At 44.4% G+C, this 6,000-nt stretch overlaps 1 protein-coding gene across 3 annotated transcripts in view; it reads left to right on the top strand.

The window, feature by feature from the left end:
• The window catches only part of LOC111875687 (latrophilin Cirl), a 1,027,517-nt gene that overhangs the window by 659,212 nt on the left and 362,305 nt on the right, over positions 1 to 6,000 (top strand). The window lies entirely within an intron of this gene.

The raw sequence follows: 6,000 nt of genomic DNA, 5'->3' as shown, positions 1-6,000 counted from the left end.
GTAGAGGTAAAGCTAAAGCAATCCCTGTAACAGGCCATGGAGGCCCATAGGGTTATGAGACGTCGAGGCTCCTACATTTTCTAGATAATGGGCTCAAACCTGGAGGTAAGTTTGTCAGCCTTAGGAACCGGCTCCCCTTTACCACCCAGGAAGATTCCTGGTACCCATTTCTGTTAGAGGCTGAGTCGACGCCAGGGCCATAGAGCAGCTGGAAGGATTAGGTAAATCGAAAAAAAAAATCGATTACCTCATCGGGAATCTAACCCGCGACCTTCCGGCTTGTAGCATAGTGCCTCAACCAACTGCTCTACCGGGTGCCCCATCTCTGGCAATTGCAAATTTGAATTCACAAGAACGGAAGGTTCTGCAATCGAGGACGGACTCTGTAACAAGACCAAGACTAGAAACTTCTGGCTTTGAGGCGAAGAAGCAATTATGCAGTTGACAACTTGTTTTCAGAACCGGTCCTAGAAATTTTTGCGTCCGACCAAATAAGCAGTGTCGTTCTTATCAAGCAGTCGGGAGTGCTCAGATATACAAATATTTACTTCGTCAGCAGCTGAACAATTATAACAAACTCTGTAAACTACTTCGATGTTATTGTATTCCTCCGTGCAGAACCTTTCTACTTTTATTTTGCTTTGTATTCCAGTGACTGAGAACTGAGTTGAACGACCCGTATAGAAGTTTTGTAATTTGCTAATTAATGGTGCAACTCGCGCAATGAATTAAAGCAAATTCATGAAACAGACACACCTTAGATTCTAAAGGATTCTGACGATGGTGTATAACACTCAGAATTACTGGGATTTCGGACTTTGTCCATCGTTCGGTATTATAAAAACTAGAAAACGACGTTTCGAAAACTGGACATGTTTCCTTCCCCAGGTGAGGGGGAAGACACCAAATCTGTTGAGTCCCTTAGAAAGAGCTCTATCACAGTTTTTATTGCATATGTTCCTGTTATTTTCCTTCTACTAGCCTGGTCTCAGGTACTTAAATAGCTGTAGTGAATATGACATGCCAACTTTAGAGGATAGAGGGTTTCGCGTGATGAGAGCAACGAATCCCCACGGCCGTTAATTTCGGTTTTCTAGACTGGAGCAGCTATTTCCTTGAAATAGCCTCTCAGTTATTTTCACGAGGCTGAGTGGACCCCGTTACAGACCCACTGCTTCTCAGAAAATCTGGTAGCGCCAAGAATCGAACCCGGACCTCTAGATCTGTATGCAGGAACTCTGATCACTAGACCACGAACTTCGCCGACAAGCGGCGGTCGCTCGGTAGGTATTGTTCGCTTACGGACTCAAGCCACGGAGTTTATTTTTTAATATCACATGGGTTGTCCAGTGACTGAGGTTAGCTCTTTCTAAGGGATCCAACAGAGCAGGTGTCTCCCCCATCCTCACCTGAGGACGGAAACAGACCTAGTTTTTTAAACGTCGTTTTCTAGTTTTTGGAATACCGGACGGTGGACAAAGTCCGAAAATGCGCTCTGGGTTAAAACGGCAGAGGCGCTAAGCTTACCACTCACCTCCAACTAGTACCGAGGTCAAGGAAATGTGGCTCTACATGTCCACTCCCCCATACACATTCATGATATATTGCTTAATTAGTTAAACACAGGGACAACTTCGCGTTTTTTGCCTTTAACATGTTTACAGAAGCCAGAAGATAAGAAGAAAGTTGGGAAGGTCCAGACTGAGATGTCCGGAGGAAGCAGAGAATGATGTATATGAGCTGAGAGTGAAGCGATTGAAGCAAAAGTCAAATTAACAAGGACTGATTGAAATCTGTTGCAAAGGAATGCAAGGTTCTCAGAGGAACGCGGGGTCAGGCAGCAAGAAAGTATTTGTATTAATAAGACTGTGAATCTCATACGTAACCCTCGCCGTTCATGTGAGATTTTTGGACAAATGGATGAAAATGAAGCGATTCCTACTAGTCTATGGCCGATGCTCAATCTGACAGATTTTTGTGGCCTAGAGATTGTGCCAGCTGGAAAGATCGCTATGAAAGCAATCACAGCACATGAAATTCGACTGGGTTTAATCAGACATGAACTTCAACACCAAGTTTTGAATCATGGTGTATTTTAATTTGGAGTTCGTCAAGTTATAAATGTAGATTTTTTTTTTCCTTGGCACCACTGCCCCAATTTGGACCTAGGCCTACCTCCATGATCTTTTCCGTTTACTTCGGTTTTTCTAAATCTTACACATTCAGTAGGACTCCTTGGGCGGGTGATCAGCTCGTCGCAAGGCCTCTACCTGTAGACAAACACAGAAAAACGCACACAGACATCCATGCCCTAAGTGGGATTCGAACCCACGATCCCGGTTTCCAAGCGAGCAAAGACATGCCTTAGACCGCTCGGCTACCGTGACCGGCAGAATATTCTTTATGATTTATTTATTTAGGTTAATTTATTGCAGATACAAATCTATCGCCTACAGAGCTCTTTCAGTTTATTACAAAGTGTGAACGCACAGACCGCCTCTGTGGTCTATTGGTCAGACTTCCTGGCTACAGATCCAGAGGTCCCGGGTTCAATTCCCGGCGCTACCAGATTTTCTGAGAAGTACTGGGTCTGGAACGGGGTCAACTCGACCTCTTGAGGATAATTGAGGAGTTACTTCAAGGAAATAGCGGTTCCGGTCTGGAAAACCGAAATTAACGGACATGGGGACTCGTTGCGCTGACCACATAACACCCTCTGTCCGCAAAAGTTGGCACCAACTTCGCCGACAAGCGGCGGTCGCTCGCTTGGTATAGTTCGCTTGCTGACTACAGGCCACGGAGTGTGAACGCACAGATACTTATTTCCCCCTTGTTCTTCCTTTATTTAAGCGACGTACCATAAACAAGTTTCGAACCTTAACGAGGCCTTCGTGTTTGATATCCGGTGTTTACGATTTATGAAAAGGCGCGTTTTTATAATTGTAATCTATTTTTATTTGAAACCTCATTTAAAGTAGGTATACGGATCAAAATCACTCACCCAACAACTTTTATTGTCAATCCGTGTCAGATTTCATTTGAATTCGTTCAGTGATATTTGAGATAACGTAGGCTTTGTTACAAAGAGTGACAGACGGACGTAGTCCTTCCATTATGCTTCACTATATGTATTCCGCGCAGGAAATCACAAGACAGAACGTTAGTGAATAGGCACTTCGCGCCGTTTCTTCGTTGCGAGAATTCGATAACTTTCAGTATCTTGTAGCTTTGCACCTGCATCCATAGTTTTCATTCGTACGAAATGTCTGCTTCACAACATAGTGCAGACCTACTTGAGGCGTTAAGAGAAAATCTCCTAATATCTAGTTTATTCACTGCACGCAAGGCCCATGAAATATCGGAAAACACTTCTCCTTTCTAACTTCAGAATATGTCTGCATGGACACTGACAGAATGCACTAAAGGGCTTTGAGTGCTCTTTCGGGATACCTTTCTTTTTTCATCAGAGTATAAAATGCCGAGTAAAGTACAGCTGTACACAGTCTCTTCCCTCCAAGGTCCCTTCTCCGTCTTCACAGCAGTAAATTCTCTGAATCTTTGTTTCCTCCCCACTCTATCTTATTGCTTTTCCGCAAGTAGGTTTTATTTCATTTCTGCTAAAGGTAAAAAAGTAAAAGGTAAAGCTATCTCTGTAACAGGCCATAAGGGCCCATATGGTTGTGAGACCTCGAGGCTCCCACATTTTCTCTAGTCTGTCGGCTCACAGGTAGCGGTGAGTGGTCAGCCTTACGCGCCGGCCGCCCTTTACCCGCCAGGAAGATTTTTGGTACTCATTTCTGTTAGAGGCTGAGTATACCCCAGGGCCATAATGCGGCTGGAAGAATTAGGTAAATTAAAAAAAAAATCCACCTCATCGGGACTCGCTCCCGCCACCTTCCGGCTTGTACGAGCATTGTGCCTCAACCAACTACGCTACCGCTTGGCCCCGTTGCATTTCTGTTTTATCGCCTAACTCGTCTTTTGCTGTCTTCTAAAATAGTTTCCTTAGTATTGAAATTTGAAAAATTCATGTCATGACAGTGGATGGCTGATGGCGTTTTGCAGTCATATAAAATTTCTGCTGTTCTATTTTTTTTTTGTGCTTTGACATGGAAATTATTTCATATTGGCACTATGTTTGTGACAGGCGACGGCGAAAATATTTGTCGAAATTCAGATTTCATATGCTTCTACTCTCATGCGCTGCAATTAGGTAAAGGGAAAATGCAGGAATTAGCATTCTTGACAGGGACTGGAGCCATTAGTTTAATAAGTATCCAAAACATGGCGGAATGCACGTGAAGTGTTGCTTCCGATGGACAGCCAGCCGCGTTATGACGTGGGTAGTCGCGAGGTGTGTGGGGAGGAGATCGTGCCGTGGCCGTGATAGCTAAGTAGGAATGGCTGGATGACGCAGATATGCTGATAAAAGTTGGATCACAAAAGCCCATACATGTGGACGGCCTGCTTCGCATGCAGGACGTTCTCTGATCGATTCCTGAGTCCAGCTTTCTGGTGCTGAGTTTGCATTATTAGGCCTATTCTCAGAAGGCTTGGGGCACTATGCTACAAGCCGGCAGGTCGCGGATTCAGGTCCTGATGAGGTCATTGGATTTTTTCAATTTACCTAATCCTTCCAGCCGCACTGTGGCCCTGAGGTCGTCTCAGCCTCTAACAGAAATGAGTACGAGGAATTTTCCTGGTGGTAAAGGGCGGCCGGTGCGTAGGGCTGACAACCTTACCGCTATCTGTGAGCGGATTGTCTAAAGAAAATATGGGAGCCTCGACGTGTCACAACCCTATGGGCTTTCACCGCCTGTTGCAGGGATACCTTTACTTTTTATTCCCAGAAGCCTTGGTTGATTCTGCACAACTGGAGTCTTTTCACGGAAGGACCTTACGCCGTGTCCTGTGGACACTAGGAACTCTTTCCCCTGTGGAAAAGGGCCGAAGCATGAAGTGAAAAATTATATAGGCTAGTTCAGAGTTCAAGAAGGGCTGGAATGTCAGAGATACGTGCATTCTTCGCCTTCCGAGCCTGGTCCGTATACAGCGGATTTCGATTTTACTGTCGAATTTGAAGGAGAAATCTGTTTACACAGTTATGTGTCGGAATTCCTCTAGTTCTCTGGTTCTCATATTCCACTTCTCGCCGCAATTTCTTTATTAATACCAGCGCCTTTGCTTCAGTTAAGTAAACTATCAGCTATAGAATGGTGATACATGGTTCGATACCTTGACGCTGATCATTCTGAGCCCTTATTTATTTGGATGATTATAGATGAACGTGAAATTTATTTCTAATTAATTCTCGGTAATTTAAATTTCAAAAGTCTTATGTTTCGATATTACTGAAATGTATCGTGATCTATAATATCGTATTTCATCGTCTGGGACGTGCAATACGGTGTTTATGTTGAAAATTTCTAGATTTTGGCAGAAACAAGAAGTCCGGAGTTATGACATTTACGATCAGTCATAAATTTAGCTCGGGTACAGGGAACCGGACGCGCCTAAAAGGACAGGTCAGAGCTTGTTACAATTGCCTGTGAATGAGGGCCAGTATGATTGGGTTGCCTCGTTCAAGCTTCCCACGGAAGATGGGATGAAATGTATATGTCAACACCATCTTTCGAATTCCCGGCGTGGGGGTGCAAGCCATTCCACAAAGGGGAGACTTTCACAATATTCCGAACTGAACGGACGTGACGTTTGCACGCTCCGAGATATAGCTTGCGATAGTAACGCTGTAACGTAAGAATGCATTAATTTAAAAGTGTGGTGAATTAGCAGGTGAATAAACGTCAATTGGCTCAACTCTCAGAAAAACGCTTTCTTCGGCATCGCTACCCTGAGACCAATGCAAACCGACCTAGCTAGTTTCCCTTACCTATACCGATCTTCCTTAGTTTGATCTGTGAGGAGAACTTCTAGTAGCCATCGTACACTGTCCTAAGGTAGGAACAGGTGTAGCAGGGATAGCACCATTCCGACTGCGCC

The sequence above is a fragment of the Cryptotermes secundus genome, unplaced genomic scaffold (genome assembly GCF_002891405.2).
Source record: "Cryptotermes secundus unplaced genomic scaffold, Csec_1.0 scaffold388, whole genome shotgun sequence".
Classification (NCBI taxonomy): domain Eukaryota; kingdom Metazoa; phylum Arthropoda; class Insecta; order Blattodea; family Kalotermitidae; genus Cryptotermes; species Cryptotermes secundus.
The sequence above is the reverse complement of the archived record's forward strand: the minus strand, read 5'-3'. Positions and strand labels throughout refer to the sequence as shown.